Raw genomic sequence first — 23882 nt, forward strand, 5'->3', positions numbered from 1 at the left:
TATTCTGCTTTTCCTGGCAGTTAGTTTATAGAAGCATAAATTTGCTGTTCCTGTGCATGCATCAATGCCCTGAGAAGGAAAGCAGTATAATGAGGTGTAAGGAAGTACACTTGGCTGTGAATCTAAACTATTTCTCCAATCCAGTTTTTATAAAATTGACATTTTAAAATTGAAATTTGGTGTTCATCTGTTTTACTCGCATATTTTACATTCATGACTGCAAATTCTGGAGGGGAAGAATAATATTGCTTATTCTTCACTCCCTAAGTCCCACCCTGGGCATTGCATGCTCCACAGGCAGTTAGAGCTCTCTCCATGGCATAGTGAAAACATTGATGCCCAGAGAGGTGAAAGCGACTTGTTCAGTTGTTGCCTAGTTAGTGAAAAAATGGTTTATGAAGTCCAAATTTATAATGCCATTGGGAATAAGCCATGGTTCCTTTCCTTTGGTAGTTATTGGAGTTCCTTTGAGAATCTAGCAAAAGCTAAGAACTCTTCTAAAAAATGCACATTATCATATAAACACAAATATTTTCAGCAATTTCAGGAGGTTCACAGACTCCCTAAAATTGACAATCAGGTGATCCATGGAATCCAGGGTAAAAGCGTCTAATTCTTATTATGTTTATTCCTTTTTAATTTATACTTATACTCTTCCTCCTATTGTAATTTCATTCTCCTTCATGAAAATCTTGCTCTACAATGTCCCCTGATTTGATTATTTTACAGTTATTAGCTAGCATGCTTCCCACATCCCTGTTTTTAGTTCTAAATGGTATTTATCTTTCAAAATAACTAATATTCCCTCTTAGACAGCATGACACATCTATTATAATATGTATTAATTTACCCATAAACATAGGCTCCTGAAACTAGATTTTGAATTAAGTTTTAAAAGTTGAAGTGATACTTTTAAATAGCACAAAAATGCACTCACATTTAATGAGTAGGTTTGAATTCACATTTGAAACTAATTGATAATGAGCCATCCAGCCAATTTTTTGTACATAATTAAACATGCAAATTAAAAATTATTCATATTATGCAATAAGAACATGATAGCATCTGTCATCCTCTTCATGTAACAGGATATTAAATGCCAGTGTCACCCAAAGACCTAAGGGGGACAACAGATACTGGCTTCCAGAGAAAGTGCTAGACCATATGTGAAATTCATAAGCAATGTCTGGAAACAGTTGATAAACCTCATCCCCCCACTCACATTACTTGTATAAAAAAATTAAATGTTGGATAGTGAATAATTTTTTTATGGGAGAGAGTTCACCCCCAAGAGTGAAGGGAATGAATGTATTTCCTTTTCACCTTAAATCATGAGAAAGGGGCTTTACGTGTCACCTAAGTTAGAAGACATGGTCACCTGGTGTCTTGTTCCTTCCTGAAAGATCTAAGGTATAAGAGATAAGCTTTGATGGCGGGTCAAAGAAAAATTGCTGGATCTTGAATGCTCTGCATTAAATGAGTTTTTCAGAGCAAAGAGTGTATGAGTGTTTGGGGTGCTCAGGGGAGACCCAGTGTCCGGTCTTGTCCATGAGGACTGACTGGCTCTGCTTTAAAATTCTGCCAAGGGCACAGAGTGATTATGCCAGGTCATGCGATAACCATCAAATGAGAACTTCCTTGACTCCCTTTCCTCAACTCTCTCCTTGCACGCAACCCTAATGGAGTAAGAACAGAAGGAGGGGGGAGAGAAAAGATAAGATGCTGACCAAGCCCCCCTACCCAACTAGAGACCTTACACATGCAATGGGTCCAGGCTGGCAGGGAGGGAGAAGACTCGCCTTTAAGTGGTGGGTGCAGTTGTGTGCTATATGTGAGATTGGACATTGAGTGAAACCATTTATATTTTCTGGGGGAAAATGAGAATAGCCAGCAAACACCATTATATTTAATCTTGAAAGAAGTAAGGGACAATGGAAGCCAAAAATAAAGCTGTATGATTAAATCCCTCAGGAAGTGTTTGTTCAACATTTATTAAATATTGTGAAACCAAAAGAGATGAAATTTAGTTTTGAAAGGGTATGGAGATTAAATTAAGATATAAAATTGGGCTCACAGTGCTCTAGAAACAAGAAAACAGAAGTAAAGATAAGTCTCTGCCAGAGAAAAGAGGAGGAAAAAAACACATGAATAGTGGAAAACAGGCTGGTCAGTTTGTACCTACATCAATGAGTTATAATTATCTCATCCTTACATGGTTTTAAAAACATCAGCATAATATGGCATGCATAAACTCAGAAGAAAATTAAATATCATTCTGATTATCACCAAGAAAAGCCTGCTAAGGCACCAGACAAAGTAGGCTGAGACACCAAACCAAACCCCATGCTTAATGTCACGATAATAAAAGGAAAAAGCAATACGCACCTAATATCTGTGGGTAGATGCTATTGCAAGATAATCATGAGGGAGGGATGAGGCAGAGTAAAGAGAAGAAACACAACAGTACAGGTTGGTTGGGTTGGGTGGGATTTGTATGTAAAAATGTCAGAGCCCAGGTTTTGGCTTGGAAATGTCTCTAATAGTGTGCCCAGTGATGTGACAGGAACTGTTTACAACTGGTTCTCCGGGAAGAAATAAAGGCCTCATTCGTTTTGTTGTTTTTTGTTTGTTTGTTTGTTTGTTTTTTCAAATTGATTTTGTATTCATTTCAGGTGTACAGTTTAAGTGGTTAGACAATCATATACTTTATATAGTATCTGCCTCAATATTCCCATACCCCAACTGGCACCATAGTTATTGCAATAGTATTGATTATATTTCCCATGCTTTACTTACTTTCCCTTCACTATTCTGTAACTACCAAATTATCCTTCCTAGTCCCTTCATCTCTTTCACCCTGTGCCCAAATGTCCTCCCCTCTGGCAACCACCAGATCACTCTCTGTATCTGAGCCTGTTTCAATCTTGTTTGTTCATTTATTTTGTTCTTCACATTCCACATATAAGTGAAATCATATGGTATCTGTCTTTCTCTGACTGACTTATTTCACTGAGCAAAAAATCATCTGGGTCCATCCATGCTGTGGCAAATGGTAAGATTTCATTCTTTTTTATGGCCTAGTAATAATCCATTGCATATATGTACCACCACTTGTTTATCCACTCATCTACTGATGGACACTTAGGCTGCTTCCAAATTTTGGCTATCCTATCTAATAAAAGAGTAATATGCAGATTGATCATCACTGCAACACACAATATAGCTTCCTCCATGTGGTCAAAGATCCTGCCCCCATGTGGACACAAGATGGCCACCACAGATGGCCAGCAGGAGAGGGCAGTTGGGAGGCACCCGGCCTTCAAGGGAGGGCAGTTGAGAAGGACCAGGCCTGTAAGGGAGGGCAGTTGAGAGAAACCAGGCCTGCAAGGGAGGGCAGTTGAGAGGGACCAGGCCTGCAAGGGAGGGCAGTTGGAGGTGATCAACCCTGCAGGAGAGGGCAGTTAGGAGTGACCAGGCCGGCAGAGGAGGGAAGTTGGGGGCAAACAGGCTGGCTGGCAGCAGAGTGGTTAGGGGGTGATCAGGCTGGCAGGCAGAAGCGGTTAGGGGCAATCAGGAAGGCAGGAAGGCAAGCAGTTGGGAGCCAGCAGTCCTGGATTGTGAGAGGGATGTTCACAATGTTTAGGCCCCAGTGGGATCGGGCCTAAATGGGCAGTCGGATATCCCTCGAGGGGTCCCAGATTGGAGAGGGTACAGGCTGGGCTGAGGGACAACCCCCCTCTGTGCACGAATTTCGTGCACCGGGCCTCTAGTTGTAAATAACACTGCAGTGAACATAGGGGTGCATAGATTCTTTCAAATCAGTAATTAGGGTTTCTTTGGATTTATTCCCAAAAGAGGAATTGTTGGGTCATAAGGCAGTTCCATTTTTTTATTTTTTGAGGAACCTCCATACTGTCCTCCATAGTGGCTGCACCAAACTGCATTCCCACCAACAATGTGCCAGGGTTCCCTTTTCTCCACATGCTCGCCCACACTTAACGTTTGAGTATTTCTTGATGATAGCCATTCTGACAGGTGTGAGGTGAAAGCTCGTTGTGCTTTTAATTTGCATTTCTCTGATGATTAGTGACATTGGACATCTTTTTATATGAAAAGACTGGTTTGTAACCTTGGTGATGTCCATGATATGACCCAGTCCAAGCTAGCTCTGGCATACCCCTGAGCTCAGATGTCCTGTTTCTCCTGATGACTCTGGGCAAAGCTAGTGAAAGTTTAAAAAATAAAATCCAAAACATTTTGGCAAAAATCCCAAGGCTTGACAACACACTGTGCAGGTTAGGCTACGGGAAAACTGATACTCTTACACATTGTCAGTGAGAGTGCAAAATGGTGTGACTTCTAGGAAGGGGGGGTTGGCAATACATAACATAATAAAATATGTATTTGCCCTTTGTCCCAGCATTATACATCGAGGCATCTTCCCTGAAAATACCCTCCACAAGAATGAAACATATGTCCAAAGTTATTCATTGAGACATTAGTTATCATAGCAATATGTTGGAAACCACCCAAATGTCCATCAGTAGGAACTGTGGTTAAATAATCTATGGGACATCCACACAGTGAAATACTATGCAGTCAGAAAAAGAAAAAAGATCACTTTGTGCTGATTAAATTGATCTCCAAGCCAGATTATTAATTTAAAAAGAGAAGATGCACAATAGTGAACAATATCACACTTTATATAAAGAGGGAAATGAGAATCCTATATAATAAAGAGATGATATGCAAATTGACCATCATGCCCTTGCACAAGATGGCCAACCCCATGTGGTCACAATATGGCTGCCACAAGATGGCCAGCAGGGGAGGCCAGTTGCGGGCGACCAGGCTGGTAGGAGAAGGTAGTTGGGGGGGACCAGGCCTACAGGGGAGGGAAGTTGAGGGTGACCAGTCCTGCAGGGGGGGTAGTTGTGGGGGACCAGGCCTGCAGGGGAGGGCAGTTGGGGGGGACCAGGCCTGCAGGGGAGGGCAGTTGGGTGCAATCAGGCTGGCAGGGGAGCAGTTAGGCATCAATCAGGCTGGCAGGGGAGTGGTTAGGGTGTGATCAGGCTGGCTGGCAGAAGCAGTTAGGGGCAATCAGGCAGGCAGGCAGGTGAACAGTTGGGAGCCAGCAGTCCCGGATTGTGAGAGGGATGTCTGAATGCCAGTTTAGGCCCAATCCCTGAGGCAGTCAGACATCCCCTGAGGGGTCCCAGATTGGAGAGGGTGCAGGCTGGGCTGAGGAACACCCCTCCAGTACATGAATTTTGTGCACCGGGCCTCTAGTATGAATATATATATATATATATATATATATATATATATATATATATATATATATATATACTTGTTTTCCAAAAAGAAACACTGAAAGGATAAATTAATTTTTTTAGGGCCCCTGCCTGTTTGGCTTAGTGGATAGAGCATCAGCCCACAGACTGAAGGGTCCTGGATTTGATTCTAGTCAAGGGCATGTGCCTTGGTTTCAGGCTTAATCCCTGATCAGGGCCATGCATGAGAGGCAACCAATCGATGTGTTGCTCTCACATCAATGTTTTTCTCTCTGTTTCTCCCCTCCCTTCCACTCTGTCTGAAAATCAATGGAAAAAATATCCTCGAGTGAAAATTAACAACAAAAAGTTATTTTTAGGGGCCTGAGGTGAAGGGGGGATAGGATGAGAAAAAAAAATGGAAATGGAACCTGTCTGAGTAAACTTTTTAAAAACATTTTCATTTTGAAACATGTAAATGTTTTGAATCATGTATATATTGAAAGTATCAATTTAAAGGTTTTTCAAAAGTAAATCCTGACATTCAAAACAAACTGAAACACATGGACCTAAGAGAGAATATTTACAGGTGATTTTGAATCCTATACTCTGACCTACATGGACTATATTCTAAAAACAAACCAAACTGCAAAAAAATCCTAACCTTTACTCAGTAATTGTGCTGTTAAAAGTCATATTAGAATTGCAGTTTCCCAATGTTTAAATGTATGTTGCAAAGTAAAGCAATTAAGAAAACCAATGAGTGCACTGAATATTAAATTTGAATTGGAAATGTCAATACCAATATAAACTTGTGGCTTTTAAAAATATATTTCCTAACTCAACATAAGAACCTAAGAGAGTAATGTCTCTGAACTATATATTTTCAAATGATTAAAATGGCAAGTTTTGTGTCATGTAGAGTTTATTACAATTTTATTTTTTTATATTTCTTTTTACTAAAGAGCTTAAGGGTGTAGAAAGGCAGGATTGATTTTTGTTCAGTATGTGGTTGAGATTAGAAGTCCCTTTGGACTCAGCAACCGTGGCCTGAAGGTCATATTGGAACAATGTCGGGGTAAATGAGCTCTAGAACTGGAGGCCACCCAGGGTACCCCACCAACCCATGCAGGGCTCTTCCCAGAAAAGGTCACCAAGTGCCACCAGCCTGTGCTCCCCTCCCCACCTCCCCGTGCTCAGACACCTGAACAATTGCTCATCTGCGGTTTCTTTCTCCAATGGTGTTTGCAAGGACTGACCTACAGAAGCCCTCTGTGTTTAAACAACCAGCATGGGTGGAGGGGAGGCTCGAAAAACACCACACTTATTCCTAACTAGAGGCGCAGTGCACGAAATTCGTGCACAGAGGGGGGATTCCCTCAACTCAGCCTGCACCCTCTCCAATTGGGGACCCCTTGCGGGATGTCTGACTGCCATTTTAGGCCTAATCCCAGGGATCAGGCCTAAACCGGCAGTCAGACATCCCTCTCACAATCTGGGACCACTGGCTCCTAACTGCTCACCTGCCTGCCAGTCTGATTGCCCCTAACTGCTTCTGCCTGCCAGCCTGATACCCCTAACTGCCCTCTCCTGCAGGCCTGATGTCGCCCCCAATTGCCCTCTTCTGATGGCCAATTTGGTTCTGATTGGTCAGTTCCTATGCCAGCGTCAAAAGCTTCACCTCCAAAGCAGCCATTGGCTCCCCACAGCACCCAGATTTGGTTCTCATTGGCCGGTTCCTATGCCAGTCAGCATCAGAAGCTCCACCTCCTAGGCAGCCATTGGTTCCCCACAGCACCCACCTTTGGTTCTGATTGGTTGGTTCCTATGCCAGTCAGCATCTCCAGGCCTATCTCTGGGCCTGATCAAAGAGGCGGGGCTTAACAGCAGCCCCCGCGGAGGCCGGGAGAGAAAGAAAAGCCTGGCTGCTGGCGAAGATCAGAAAGAAAGAGGGAGAGAAAGAGAGAGGTAAGTACACTGATCAACAGCTTCCACTGAGGCTGCAGATCAGACCCTGACTAATTTTCTGGGTCTCAGCCACCTGAGCAGTCAGTGTTGGGTCACCAGGCTGCAATTGGGCAACCCAGCGCTGAGTTCTGAATGGTCTGCATTTGGTCGCAGGCTTGGCCCCTTCCCAAGCCCCAAGCTTTAGGCTTGGGAAGCATCCCCCTGCCCCCACGCCCCACCCCTCCGATCGCAGGCTCAGCCCCTCCGATGGCCAGATGGGAGTGACCTGGGTGCCAAGGAGGTTCCCAGGACCAAGGTATGTATGCAAATTAACCACCATGTTTATTGGGTTAATTTGCATACTCACTCTGATTGGCTGTGGGCGTAGCGGAGGTACGGTCCATTTACATGTTTCTCTATTATTAGGTAATACTAGTGGCCCGGTGCACGAAATTCGTGCATGGGTGGGGCGTGTCCTTCAGCCCAGTCTGCACCCTCTCCAATCTGGGACCTCTCACAATCCAGGACTGCTGGCTCCCAACTGCTCGCCTGCCTGCCCTCCTGATTGCCCCTAACCGCTTCTGCCTGCCAGCTTGATCACCCCCTAACCACTCTGCTGCCAGCCTGTTTGCCCCCAACTTCCCTCCTCTGCCGGCCTGGTCGCCCCTAACTGCCCTCCCCTGCAGGCCTGCTCAGCCCTTACTGCCCTTCCCTGAAGGCCTGGTCTCCCCCAACTGCTCTCCCCTGCAGGCCTGGGTCCCCCCCCCCCCCAACTGCCCTTCCCTGCAGGCCCGGTCACCCCCAACTTCCCTCCTCTGCTGGCCTGGTCACCCCTAACTGCCCTCCCCTGCAGGCTTGATCGCCCCCAACTGCCCTCCCTTGCAGGCCTGGTCCCTCCCAACTGCCCTCCCCTGCTGGCCTGATCACCCACAACTGCCCTCCCTTGCAGGCCTTGTCCCTCCCAACTGCCCTCCCCTGCTGGCCATCTTGTGGTGGCCATCTTGTGTCCACATGGGGGCAGGATCTTTAACCACATGGGGGCAGCCATCTTGTGTGTTGGAGTGATGATCAATCTGCATATTACTCTTTTATTAGATAGGATAGAGGCCTGGTGAATGGGTGGGGGACAGCTGGTTTGCCCTGAAGGGTGTCCCAGATCAAGGTGAGGGGTCCCTTGGGTGTGGGGCGGCCTGGGCGAGGGACCTGTGGTGGTTTGCAGGCTGGCCACGCCCCCCAGTGACCCAAGTAGAGGCCCTAGTATCTGGGATTTATTTATCTTCTACAATTGAAACTTTGTAGCCTGGAGCGGAGCCAAGCCTTCTGCTCACTCCATGGCAGCAGCCATTTCTCTTGGGATTTATTTATCTTCCATAATTGAAACTTGGTAGCCTGGAGTGGAGGCCTAGGCCAGCCAGGGCTTCAGAAGCTTGGCTTCCTCCATTGCCGGGGGCAACCCTAGCCTCCTGCTCTCTCCAGCTCTGTGACTGCCACCATTTTTGTTGGGATTTATTTATCTTCTATCATTGAAACTTTGTAGCATTGAGTGCAGGCCTAGGCTGGCAAGGGCAGGCGGAAAGCTTGGCTTCCTCCATTGCCGGGGAAACCCAAGCCTCCCTCCTGCTCTCCGTGGCCACAGCCATCTTGGTTGGGTTTATTTGCATATTCGCTCCTGATTGGCTGTGGGCGTGGCTTGTGGGTATAGCAGAGACATGGTCAATTTGCATATTACTCTTTTATTAGATAGGATAACATTTAGAGGCTTAGGCAATCCTCTCAACAATAAGAAAGAAGTGTATGCTTTGCCTACATAACATCACTTCTGATGTTTGATTTGTCAACTGCAGCACATACAGTTAGCATCAAATCTGAATGTTTCCTTTAATCGAGTGCTTCAAGGAAGCCTACAAGAATGTGTTCTAGCAGGGCTTTAAGTAGCAGAAATGCAGGAAACATAGCAACCTGCTTGCACCATGGCCTCTTCCCAAACTCTCTCTGAGTGCCCTACAGAAACCAACAATGACTGAACATTTCCTTCTCCCCCGTCCACAGGAATTCCTAACCCTCCTCTCTGGAGTGAATATTTCTCCTAAGTTAACAGGCAAAGACCACTCCTAAATTCAGGTTTTGAATGAATAAGACTTGAATACAACTGAATACAAATTAATATTTAGGCCTTTCTTGATTTTTACTTTAAGAAGGAATAATGGTGATTTGTTTTATATAGTTCAAAGTCCTCTTGTTTTATTGAATAACTTTATGTCAGTTTATACCAATCAGTCAAGAAGTGAACTCATCTTTTCCGAATGAAATATATTTTGTTTTCAAAATGAAATTCCCTTCTCAATGACACTCAGAAATTAGAGGATGGATGTCTCCCACTTTGATGGCAAGCTTCCTAGTTCCATCCGTTTGGGCAGAACACAAGAACAAATCATTCTAACCTGGAGCTAATGGCTCCAGGCTTCACAGAACATTTAAAATGTGAGAAAACTTGTAAATCCGTGCCTAATTAAATATTTGAAAGTAATGAAATAAACTACTTTGAACTTATTCAAATTTTCTTCAGAAACCCACTAATTTTTTATTAGAATGTATATTCATAAATATAATTCAAAAGAAATACTTGCTCAGCTATACTGAGATGTGTGTGCAAGATACTTGTGCACTGGGAGACTTGTTCTCTCTGCTAGGAATGCTCTTTGTCAAGTATCCACAGGGCTTGCTCCCTCACTTTACCCAGTTCTCTGTTCAAATGTTACTTTGTCAGAGAAACCCTGTCTAAAATAGAACCATCTACTACTTTGCTTTTAATCATGGTATTCATCCCTACCTAACATTATATGATGTATTTATTGTATATTTCTATATTGTCCTCTCTACTTAAATGAAAGCTCCATGATACTGGCAATTTTATCTTTTGTTCACTCTGTACCCTCCTTTCTCAAAAGAGTGTATAATACATACTAAGTGTTGGACAAATGAATTCTTTTCATGTTTAAACTCATTATCCCTCTCAAGACCTGACGTTTTCTATACTTTCGTCTAGTCAGAAGGGATCTTAGAGAGCATCCAAATAAGAAAACTGAAGACCAAAACAATCGCATGACTTCTTCAAGCATGCATACTTCATTAGTCACCGAGCCAAGCCTAAAATCTATGTCTTGATTCCTAGCTACCATTATACCACACTGGCCTTGACTTTATGTTTATGTGGCAATATTTACACCTGAATGAACAGAGGAGATCAGTTAAAGCACAGGCTCTGCCATCAGACGTCCTGCTTTCAGATTCCAGGTCTGATGCTTACCCGCTATGAGAACTTGGATAAATCACGATGTCCTTGCGGCTGTTTCCTCATCCACACAATGAGAATTACTGTGAGCATGTACAGTGCTTAGAATAGTTCTTGGAACACAGTAACATCTCAATAAATGTTTCCTCACATATTATCCCTGTTATTCTCCCATCGCCTAGCACTGTTTTTTACAACATACAAAATTCTAAAATGAGTTTGTGTAAAACATTCTGGAAAATATTTTCTCTTCCTGCCGAAGTTCAATTCCTTTATTCTCAGAAAAAGAAAAAAAAATGTTGCCTCTAGCTCTTAACCACGTCCATCATTACAGCTATACAGTGTCAATGGCATATACCGAAAACACTGGATTTCAAGATAAATCATGATAAGCAGGAATCTTTTGGGTTGGCTTGCTTGTTTGTTTGTTTGTTTGTTTACCAATATTTCTGCCATTAACCTATTCTTTGAAATTCAAGAGAATTCAGGATCGTTTCCTGTCAGTTTCCTGCTTCCTAGAGAAAAATAAATCTATTGCTGACTTGTACCACAAAGAACTATTGTGTGTTTTTCAGCAAAGAGAACAATGAGCAGGCTCATTGTACCTTTGTAGTTTTGTCTTTAGATCCAGTGTATCTTTTCGGCTGGGTATCAGTTCTATGATGGATGGTTCCTGTTGCAAACATACAGGTGAAGATTTAACTCATTCTCAAATTTGTCTCTGTTTTACTGATAATTTCTTTATGTAAAAAAAACTTCATGGTCCTAACAATCAAGATATTAATAGGATTCCCATACTAACAATGACCAACATTCACATTCTACTGGGGACGTTGGGTGCCAGCAATACACCCATTGATTACAACTAAAACTTCTGGACAAAATAGAAAACGCTAAAACCTAAGAGTAGAGGAAACTTGAAGAAGGAGGTCAAAACTTGAAGAAGCAACCCCTATGTGGGTGAGATTATCCCTGTCTCTCCTCTCTGCTTTGAACAAAGGGCGGCCCCAGGCAGAGGCAGCAGCAAACCTTTTAGCCCATCTTCTGGTCGGAGAACAAGGAAAAGGAGATCCTATGGTCCAAAGAGTGCAAGGAAATTGCTTTTGTCTTGCCATTGTGTCAAGGATGACTCCAAGTACACTAAACTGCAAGGCAGCAGTGTGGGCAGCCCAAAAGACACATGACCAATTCACACAAGACAGTTACCTGAGGAGGCAATCCTAAATAGCCCAGATGTTAGCATGATCAGGTAAGGCGCTGAAGCAGCTATTATAACTGAAACCAGACATGAAATGGGTCCGGGCCACCTTTCACTGCTTGAGCCAAATTAAGCGGAGACAAGGTTGAATCCTATATGAGTGTTTATTCCAATAATGCTGGCAGTATGGAGAGAGCAGCAGGTCATCCTGTAAATTCTACTCTAACCTCCCCTGCTAGCTGGCTGATTACATATGAATAATGAAGAAAGGCTACGAGCAAGGGGGAAGGGAGGTGGGGTAAGTGGCTGTAGGGTCGTGTGTCTCCTTCCAGGGTCTTGAAGTCCGATAACAAGGTAGTTAATTTTCTATGAGGTTAATAGAACAGTCAGCATTCCTGCGGCAAATGCCCAGAGTGAGTCAGGGTCCAGGCATAGCAACCTAATCAAAGTGTGTCCTGTCCTTGGTTTGTTCTCAAAAATGTATTTTCTCTTCTGAGAAATGGACCTATTCGTGCTTAGCGGCATCTCTTATCATTTCACAGTCCCATTTCTCTCCTTACAATACACCCTCCAGCTTCCCAGGGTGTGTAAGAAAACTCCCATCTATAGTAAGTAAGGAGAATAGTCATTAAACAACTGTGGTCCTCTCTTGTCGCATGCCCTTCCCCCTATCATAACTATGTTCCATGAAGTAATCTACTGTAAATGAGAGATATTCCCATTGAAAAATAGAAGCTACAAATAAAGAACCCAATGGAAAATTTAAAACTGAAAAAATGCGGTACTTGAAATGAAAACTTTGTTAAATGCGCTCAATAGCAGAAAGGAGATGGCAAAAGAACCACTGAACTTAAAAAATTGATAGAAATTCTTCAGCCAGAAGAATGGAGTGGGAAATTATTCAAGAAAAAAATGAACACAACTTCACTATTATTCATACAATATCAAAATTTATAACTTTCGTGTCATTGGAGTCCCAGACAGAAAAAAAGTGATTGTTAAAGAAATAGTATTTGAAATATGTGTTATGCTTGTTCAGACTCCCAACTTATATGAGTAATGATTTATTTACTTATATAAATGCATGCAATATACATATAGATCTACAAAAAATAGTAACTGCATATTATATATGTATATGTATGTATATATATATATATATATATAGAGAGAGAGAGAGAGAGAGAGAGAGAGAGAGAGAGAGAGAGAGAGAGGTGAGTGTAGCTTTACAGTTGTTTGTATGGGAAATAATACAATAATCTTATATAATAGGGGGCAATCAGACCTGCGGGGGAGGGCAGTTGTGGGGGACCAGGCCTGCAGGGGAGGACAGCTAGGGGCAACCAGGCTGGCAAGAGGGGGCAGTTGGGGCAACCAGGCCTGCAGGAAAGGACAGTTAGGGGCGACCAGGCCTGCAGGGGAGGGCAGTTGGGGGTGACCAGGCTGGCAAGGGAGGGAAGTTAGGGTTGACTGGGCCAGCAGGGGAGGGCAGTTGGGGGTGACCAGGCTGGCAGGGGAGGGCAGTTAGGAGTGACCAAGCTGGCAAGGGAGAGCAGTTAAGGATAATCGGGCCGGCAGGGGAGCAGTTAGGCGTCGATCAGGCTGTCAGGGGAATGGTTAGGGGGTGATCAGGCTGTCAGGCAGAAGCTGTTAGGGGCAATCAGGCAGGTGAGCGGTTGGGAGCCAGCAGTCCTAGATTGTGCGAGGGATGTCCAGCTGCCCGTTTAGGCCCGATCCCACCAGGATCAAGCCTAAACGGGCAGCCGGACATCCCTCGAGGGGTCCCAGATTGGAGAGGGTGCAGGCTGGGCTGAGGGACACACCCCTCTTGTGCACGAATTTCATGCACCAGGCCTCTAGTTAATAAATAATAATACAAGAACAAACTGTGTTTTGTGTACCCACAACTGTAAACCTACTTTTGCCCACCCTGTATCTATGAAGAAATCAGGAAAAGGAAAACTGGGACCTTAATGATAAGATAAAGCTAGGAGAGAAGTCTAAATTAAACATATTTCCAGAGTTTCTGTATACTTTCTAGACATGTTCCATCAATGTGGGCTTTTCTAGTAGCCAGCAGAAAGTGCAGGGAGGGTTGGGTATGTGACTCGCAGCAGTCATGCAGTGCAAATAAACCAGCTGTCTAGAAGCAATTATTATTCTTGAAATGAACACCAAAAACATGTTTCCCCCATCAGTTCCCATAAAGAGAACGCTACACAACATCCTCTCCATCTTTCTCGGGTAAAACAGCAATGGATGTCAAAAGACTGCTCACACTCCTAACATCTCTTTGAGTGATCAGTATCATCTTTAGACATGCGCAAGGGGGCTTTGCTCAGGGGATTACTGATGACATGTCACCAGCTTGTTCTGAGGTGTACAGTTTATTATTCTTTCGGGTGATGATAAATAAGGCCCACCTTGAGCGAATCTATCTTAGGCAGGTTTAATAAACACAACTTCCCCCAAGGGTTAGAGGTGGATGAGGGTGAGCTCCTTCCCTACAGCTTTGCTACTAGGTTATAATGAAAGCCAACCTCAGAGCACACATCCCAAGGCCTACTGAACAAACATTTGTAAGCAGTAACAGGTTTTGTAAGCTCAATGGATATGGCTTTAGGTGATCCGGCCATACAGGTTCATTTGAGGCAGGAGCCACATACTCTACAGAAAACCTGTTGCTGGCATCCCCCTCAGCATCAGGCCACCTGATTCCTCCCAGCATCTGACTCAGGCCCATATAGGAGAGACACTCGGATGAAGCCTCACTATATCCTTGCATCCAGTCAATGCAAGGGGTAAGGAGTATTCATAAAAATGTAACTAAGCCACATGACCTAGGGTAGCAAGGGAAGCTTATTTCTCACATTTATTATGCTAATTAGCCCATCACTTCAATGAAGCAAATGTATTCCTAGCATTACTGTTCTATTGAGAAAAACCCCCAGAGTTGATGTAGAGTGTTCTGCTAATGCCTAACCTCACAGTGGCTGTCAGAGATTATAACCTTCTTCTGATAGAGTCAGACAGATTAAAAGTCATAGTGACAATAACATCAATGTTTCGACATTATTTCTCTGATGATTAATTTTGTGTCAATTTAGCTGAGCCGTGTCACCCAGATATTTGGTCAAACATTATTCTGGTGTATTCCACAGCATTTCCCTTTTGCACATGGTGTTCTGGCCCCCGGACCTTCCTCCTATCCCTGTGGTTTATCTTCCTTACCTCAACTCTACACATCTATATACCTCCCGACATTTTGCTTAAATTTCATTACCTCCTTCCTCCCCTCCCCATGACTGCCTCCCAACTACTTCACTGTCTGATCCTACCACCTTCTCACAGGAAGAGCTCTTGTGGAAACCCAGTCTCCCAGGCCACTAACCTCTAGAAACTCTGGAGACCTCACCAGTTGGTGGAGACTGATACTCAGTGGTGGCTCCTTCAGGCTTTTCCTGATTGTGCCTGCCATCTTGTGGACATAGATAATAACTACACCAGGGCTGGACTCACCTAAAGACGAAAGAGTTTGTTCCTTTCCTGGAACACAAGGTAACTTAAATGAAGCACAATACCTTTACTGATTGTTCCAGTCAAATAGGAGTTCTGAGTCTGTTCAAGTACTGTTCCTGGAGGAGGCACTGTGGTAGAAGTCTCATAAACATCCTACATAAAACCCTCCATCCTGAGGAGCGCTCAGCACCACGCTTTTCCATAAGCACTTAATAAATGAAATGCTCTAGAGAATTTCAAGCCTAGCTGTCCAACCATGGACCTATAATTAACTGGAAGAGACGTATCTCAATTTCAAGTTGACTACCAGAACTCTTTGCCTACCAATAGATTAGATCCCAAACGGCTATTTTTAGATTCAACACCTTAATAGTTTTAATCTTGCAATCTCTAGATATATTTCCACTAAATAAGAGCGTGAATCATCCCCTAAACTTTTTTTGAAACAAGGCACATTCTCATTTTCCATGTGAACATACGTTCCATAGGCAATGCTCTCTTGTGTCCTTCAGCTATATTTCCTGCACGTGCCCTCATCCTGGTCGTTCTCTGCTTGCCTCCCTGCCCTCCTCTCCTCCCACCCACATCACATCTCTTCCCACTCTGTGGCCAGGAGAGTCAGCTATGCAGACAGGATCCTCCAGGCTCCCTGCTCTCTCACTGCCTGTTGGGTTGTGCCCTTGAGTGGGGGACAAAGGTCTCATTGGTCGGCTAGGGCAGCTGTGACAAGGTACCACAGAGTAGGTGGCTTAGACAACAGAAACTTCATTTCTTATCATCTGGAGGCTCCAAGTCCAAGATCAGCATGTTGGTAGGGCTGGTTCCCTCAGGGCCCTCTCTCCTTGGCCTGCAGATGGCCACCTTTCCCTGTGTCCTCACATGGTCTTGCCTCTGTGTCTCTGTATCCTAACCTCCTCTTCTTATGAAGCCACCAGGCATACTGGATTAGGGTTCACCTGCACGACCTCATTTTAACGTAATTACCACTTTAAAGGTTCTGTCTCCAAACTCAGTCACATTCTGAGGTGCTGGGGTTAGGACTTCAACACATAAATTCGGTGGTGGAGGTTGGCGGCGGTGTGGGGGAGGGGGGCATTTCAGCCCATAACAAGGAGTGAAGGTGTCAGCGACATCTGCTCTCTCCCCTCCCCTGCCACCTCTTGCTCTGGCAGGGTGTGGCCCTTCTCCCCTGGTGCAGCTTGCCCAGCGCTGGCAATAGTTCCCACCCGGCCCCTTGGCCCCTTCTCGTCTAGAAGCAGTAGGGCCATTGTTAGTCTCTGGGCCTCCAGCCATGACTGACTGACTCACTTGGGTACATGATAGAAGTGCCCTAAGTACGGTTCCAGAAAAGTTTGTGACTGCCAATCATGATTTAAAATAGAAGGGGGGAGTTCATGCTTGTGATCAGAAAGATAAGGTCATTGATTTCAAATGTCCCGCACTGGATATGGCGGAGGTTACACTGGCATTTATGGAAAACGCTCATTGGTTTCATCATGGAAGGACAAAGGAGTTTCTTTATGGATTCAGTTACTTTTCCTGAATAAGAAAAAGGAGATGGGAGGAGGAGAAAAAGGAGAAGAAAGGGAAGGCTGGGTCTCTCCGATAGAAACTGTACTGCAAAGGCTGGAGATGAACTCATAGGTTGGATATTTTCAGTAAAGTAAGGAGGCAGCAGCTCTAAAAGTGCTCAGGATTTCTTATGCCTATTGCAGAAGTCTCGTCAGTTAAAAGCTGTGGTTTCAAAAGTCAGGCACACTTACTGACATCACAGGCTGTCGACTAAGGACTCACTGTACATGCGCTGTTTACCCTCAGTGGCCTTTCAAGGGATTTCAGGACCTCTGGGAAAAGGAATTCAGTACTCTTTGTTTTAAGCAGTTTTCCTAATGGCTGTTTTCATGTATCTTCTCCTGGGAGACTTAGGGAGTTAAACAAGCTTTGATTCTTTTCAGGAGAATATTTACTTCAAGCAGATATTTTCTCTTGCCATAAAGACTATTTATGAAGGGGTTGAAATGGATATTGACTTTCATAAAATTTCTTTCTGAAATAACTTCCCAAAGAGTAAGCCCAGTATGTGACAAAATCAAAAAACATATTCTCTTCCCAAGTAAAAAGACTTCTCCTTTTCACCTAATTCTGAAAATATTCTTAACTTATGTATGGTTAATCCCGTTCTCTCCTTTCTAAAGCTAAGGCTACGAGGATGGTGAGCAGGCTGTCCTCTGGCAACAAAAATTAATTCATTTTTCTCCTTCGCTTCCTCCATGGAGAAGTCCTGTTACCTCTATTAGATTCCATAAGCTAAGGAATAGTTATTCAGTGACTATTAGATTATATATTAGATTAGATATTAGACTATTAGATTAGATTATATATAGTGTATCCCAAAAAATGTATATGCATACTTAGAATAATTATAAAGAAGGTGTTTATTAAAATACATTTCATTTTCAAAATTGAGCTATCAGCTGTTAGAGTATGTATACATTTTGGGGGGGACACCTTATATATATAATATATATTTATCTATATAGATAGATAGCTGATAGAGAGACTGAATATATATATTGAATGACTATATATATATGTGCATATACACATACACATACATGCACCAGATATGTGTATATATATGTATATATGCATATGTGTGTATATGTGCATGTGTTTATACTATGTGAAAGGAACTTTGTTACCCTCCTGTGGATCAGTTCCCCTGATATAAAGTCATTTATAAGCCAATGCAGATATGAAGGTCATACAGCAATCACTTAGCTGATTCTGGCAGTATTTGTCAGAAGGTGAATGGTGAATGGTTCAATTCACCATAAGGCCATAGAGTCATGTGATCTTATTGTGTTTTATAAAACTAATCATGAGGAAGAAGGATTTGAGGAAAGCAAAGATTTTTAAAAAGCTGAAAAACCATTATAGAGACTATTGGTTTCCTATTGCTGCTATACCAAATTATTACACACTTGCGGGCTTAAAGCAACACAGAAGTATTATCCTACAGTTCTGGAGATAAGAAGTTTGGAGATCAAGATTTCAGCAGGGCTACATTCCTTCTGGAGGTTTTGCAGGAGTCATCCCTTGCATGCTCCAGCTTCTCAAATCCACCTACATTCTATATCTTTTTTTGAGAAATGTCTGCTCAAGTCCTTTGCCCATGTATTAATTAGGTCAGTGGTCGGCAAACTCGTTAGTCAACAGAGCGGAAAACCGTGGCTCGCGAGCCGCAGTTTGCCGACCACTGAATAAGTTATTTGGGCTTTTTTGTCATTGAGGTTTTAGGAGTTCTTTTATATATTCACTCCTTTTGAAACATATGGTTTGCAAATATCCTCTCCCTTTCAATGGGTTGATTTTTCGTCCTGTTGATTACTTCCTCTGAAGCACAGAAAGTTTTCCATTTGATGTAGTCCTATTAATCTATTTTTGCTTTTGTTTTCTGTGCTCTTAGTGTCACAACCAAGAACCCATTGCCAAATCCACTGTGATGAAGGTTCTCCGCTCATTTTCTTCTAGGAGTTTTACAGTTTTAGGATCTGATGTTCAGGTCTTTACATTTGTAGTCATTTTTTAAAATCTGGTAGAAGGGAAGGGTCCGACTTCATTCTTTTGCATGTGGATATAAACTTTTCCCAACCTCATTTGTTGAAGAGATTACTTCTTTCCTACCGTGTGGTCTTGAAACCCTTGTCAAAAATCACTTGACCTTATAGACAAGGTTTATTTCTAGACTCTCTATGGTGTGTCACTGGTTTATATTTTTTGTTTTGTTTTGTTGTGCTCACTATAGCTTTGTAATATGTTTTGAAATCAGGAAGTATAAGGCCTCCAGATTTATTATTTTTCAAGATTACTTTGGTTATCTCTTGAGCTTTTGTATGAATTTTACAATTACTTTTCTATTTCTGAAAAAAAACTGCTATGGGGATTTTGCATTGAATCTGTAAATAGCTCTGGGTAGTATGGACATGTTAACAATATCAGGCAATCCATAAGCATAAGATGGCGTTCCATTTACTTGTGTCTTCTTTCATTTCTTTCAGCGATGTTTTGTCATTTTTCAGTGTACAAGTCTTTTGCCTCCTTGGTTAAGTTTATTTCTATTTATTTTTGTTGTTATCATAAATGGGATTGTTTTCTCAATTTCCTTTTTAGACCGTTCATTGCCAGTGTATAAAAACACAATTGGTTTTTGCATGTTAATTTTGTACCCTGCACCTTCGCAGAACTTGTCTATTAGTTTTAACACTTTTCTAAATGTATTCTTTAGGGTTTGTTACATATAGATCATGCCATATGTAAACAGAGATAATTTTACTTCTTTCTTCCTAATTTGGATGCTTAATTGCTCGGGCTAGGGCTTTCAGTAATTGTTGAATAGAAGCAGTGAGAATGCGTATCATTACCTTGTTTCTGATTTTAGAGGAAAAGCTTTCAGTCTTTCACCAATGCCTATGATGTTAGCTGTGGGCTTTTCAGATGTGCCCTTCATTATGTTGAGGTGGTTTCCTTATATTCCTAGTTTGTTGAATGTTTTTATGATGAAAAGGTGTTAAATTTTATCAAGTACTTTTTCTGCATGCAAATGATAGAGCCCATTATTTTTAACAGCTCCATTTGGACCCCAAATACACACATCTCACATTAGAAAAATGTGGGGGTGTTATTTTTCACTAGGAAAGAAAGATGCCTGCCCTTTGGATTTATAAAGTCTCCTCAAGCTAAAAAATAAAATTAAAATTAAAAAATTTTTTAAAATCCCTGCATAGAATTGAGAAGAGAGGAGGCAAATGAGATCTCAAGTTTCCATGTCCTCCACAAACCTCTTTGATCCTGTCCTTGGCTTGACCTGACCTACAGGTTATATTTTCATGGTCCTTAGTATATCTACTTTATTATTACTTCTTCTCCTGGATTAATATAACATTGAAAGGAGTTAACGCAGAATTAGGTAGACAGGGAAAGGGGTGGAAGAAGGAGGGATCACGGAGCTAGCTGAAACCACAAAATATTTTGCAGAAAAACAGGGTGTTTCAGAACAAGGATGTTTTTCTTGCAAGTGCAAAATAAAATGTTGCAAAAAGGCCAGGAACCAATCAGGGAGCAGCACAGATAAAGAGTGGGACTTTAGCAGATATAAGGGGAAGAGCAGAATGCTTCCCGTGCAATCCATTTGGGTCCCCTCCCTGAGCGGGGAGCTCATGTTTGCTGGCAATAAACTCCTGCCTTGTTTGAACTCTTTTGGTCCGAGGCTTCATTCTTTGATTCCATGACATGATCCTGAGAAGAATTCCTGCTCACTGGTCCTGATATCAACATAGTTATTTTTTTATTCTACAACATTTGATTTCAGCTGATCATCCATTAAACCATTCTATATTTATACAGTTCTATAAATTTTCAAGGCACTCCTGAGTCCATTATCACATTTATTCTGACAACATTTAGTCCTCTGCTGGGCATGTCTCAATCATGTCTGCAAACTGCATATATTATGTAGCAGGCAAATTACATATGTCATTTCATCTTCCCAATAACCCCATGAGGTATACTCTAACAGACTTCACATTTTACATGTGAAGAAACGGAGGTTCAGCCAGGTTTGACAGTATGCCCAAAAGCTGACAGCTAGTCAACTGCAGAGCTGCCATTTAAACCCAGCGCGTCTGGTCAAGTGCCTACTTTTACCATAAATGCACCACTAACTAGGCATATACCCAGGGCCACCTTCTAGCTGCGTCACTTAAAACTTAAAGTCTGATTGTCCATCTGTAGCCTGGAGAAACTGCATGTGATTTGTTCTAATGTTGCTCCAGCTCTAAAACCCGATGATGTCACCTAGCATAGGGGGTATAGGAAGTAGAAGGCAGGAACCCTAGAGATCGATGTTTTTGCAATTTCAAAATGTGGTCGCCAGGTGACAGCATTGTACTTCATTTTGACATTGTTCCCAAGGGACCTATTTTGCCCAGGTGCCTATTATAAAAATAAATATCTCCTGGAGGCATTCTGCTTATCTCACAATTTTACAAAATGCAGACTGCATTAAGCTTGGGGCAAAGCAGTACAGCCTCCCCATCCCATTCGCAATTATTTTTAAATGATTTGATCTTTCAACTTAAAAAGAGAACACTTGAAAATAGTCGTTCTGAGGAAAAACGTCAGAACTTTGATTTCTCTACACTTATTTTACCACGTAAAATTGATTTCATCTTGATTTACATGTGTCGGGTTAAGTGTAGAAATATTCTTACTGCTTTGGAACTTTAGAGGCCTTAGTCCGGCTTTGCAGTTGGTTGGAGCATCTTTTTTGATATTCATGAATGGGCCTTTCAGGAACATACGACTTTGCTAATAAAAATGGTTGGCTTATAATTTCTAACTTTATGCAGACAAAGGCATGAAAACACTTTTTACTTGACCTAGATTCTCAAACCTCTGTCACAAAAGATCTAAGACTTTCTATCCACTATAAAACTGTTTTTGAACATAGAAGTCATTTCTTTTACTCAAATGCCAGATTTATTCTTTCTATGTTTCCAATTAATTCTATACCCTAAAACCTCTAGATCTGGGCAATTTCCAGATCATAACTAAGGATTTCAGGGACCCTCGCCCTTGTACGTCTGCCTGGAGCACTGAGCGTGCCGGTGGCTGGGCCCCCGCGGTGCCCGCCCACCTGATTCTTGTTGAAGTTCACAAGCACTGCTCACGCACAGTGACTCAGGAGGCTTTGGGCCCAAGATGAATGCGCATAAAAATTCTCACTATGAAGGTAGGCTCTGAAGTGCAGAGTTCCTGTAATTAGAAGGGAAATAAACCTTACAGACATTGTCTCTCACTGCAAAATGTCAAGTGACCACACACTGAAGAGAAGGAACATACACGTAATGATACAAGATGGATTATGAAACAGAGAAAATCTTACTCCACCTATAAGGAGCCTTGGAGCAAAGTGTCATTTCACAATCTCAAATTTCATTTCAGTGAGGGAGCCCAAGGAAGAAAGAGCATAACACACATACACACACACAGATAAAATTTATTGGGGAGCTATTTAAAGAAGAAATGGTCATTAGAAATACAAATGATAGCAGCCCATTATTTTTAACAGCTCCCATTTGGACCCCAAATATACACATCTCACGCGAGAAAAGTTTTTGTGTTTATTTTTCACTAGGAAACTGCTTTTAAAAATTCTCCCCAAGCTAAAAAAAAAAATCCCTCCACAGATTGAGAAGAGCAGAAGGCAAATGAGATGGCAGATTTCCATGTCCTCCACAGACCTCTTTGATCCTGTCCTTGGCTTGACCTGACCTACAGGTTATATTTTCATGGCCCTTAATATATCTGTGTTTACTTTATTATTACCTATTCTTCTGGATAAATATAACATGGTTGTTATATCATTGCCTCATTGTCTGGTTTTCAAAATAGATACCATCACGCTCTTCTGGTCTCCTTTTTTGGAGAAAATATCATATACCCACACTGTAACATTATAGTTATTTCAAGCCAACACATTAATTTGGTTATGGCAATCATAACCAAAGAGAGCACATTGAATCTATAGGTAATCAGGCACATTATAAAATTTTTGTAATACTTAATTGAACTTCACTACTAATTCAGAATTCCTGATAATTCAAACTACATAGTGATTTTGTTCATTGAACATCTAGTACTTATCTGGCACTCTGCTGGGGATTAAGAACAAACTTATGAGCAAACCTAAGACACACTCACATGGAGGTTAGAGGCTGCAGTTAGTATATGAATAACATCCAGGAAGCTATATGCTCCTCAGTTCACAGAAGAAAGGGGGAAAGACGTGATTGGTATTTAGGAATTCAAATTGGCAGCTCTCCGCAAATGGACATGAAGTTGAGAAGAATGTGTCAAGAACAAACTCTAAATTTCTAGTTTAAGTTTAGCTAATTAAATTAATAGTGTAAAACATAATAAAAAAAAGATGGTGACAAGTCACCATGATTTTTCAGATAATTTTTTTATTTGTTTATAAACACAGAATTATAGTAGAGGGTTTATTTGTAAAGCTAGGGAACTGACTGCTTCCAGGTTAATGATATTTCTGAAATTTAGAAACCTTAACTTGAAAGTAACACAATATTTTAAAAAAGACTTTAGACAATGGTGCAAAAAAAAGGGGTGGGATATAAAGTGTAGTAAGAAGTAAGTTTCACAAAGTCTTTTGTTTCGTACAAATCAATTGAAGAATGTACTGAGTACTTATAATAAATTCAATATCAGTTAAAAATACTTAGTCTTACCTACAAATGAACAAAAGTAATATAATATTCCAGACATTTAATAGTAAACACAATAAATATATGTAATATAAAAAGAAATCAAAATTAGCATCACATATTCATTTCCATAAAGAAAACTGTAAAATATGTAATGAAAATTGTGTTTTTCTGGGAACCTTTACTGGCCTGTGGGTAAAAGTGTGGGAAAAGTCACTCGCTGTCAGAAGTGATTCCTGAAAAGATCCATCAGTGTCCCCTGCTTATTCTAGCAACATCTTCCTCTCCAAACTGTGCTTGTCTGTGCACCTGAAATAGTTCTTGCTCTGGAGCAAATGACCTGTGTTTCATGTAATTTATGAGATTTT

Source organism: Cnephaeus nilssonii (assembly GCF_951640355.1).
Source record: "Cnephaeus nilssonii genome assembly, chromosome: 11".
Lineage (NCBI taxonomy): Eukaryota > Metazoa > Chordata > Mammalia > Chiroptera > Vespertilionidae > Cnephaeus > Cnephaeus nilssonii.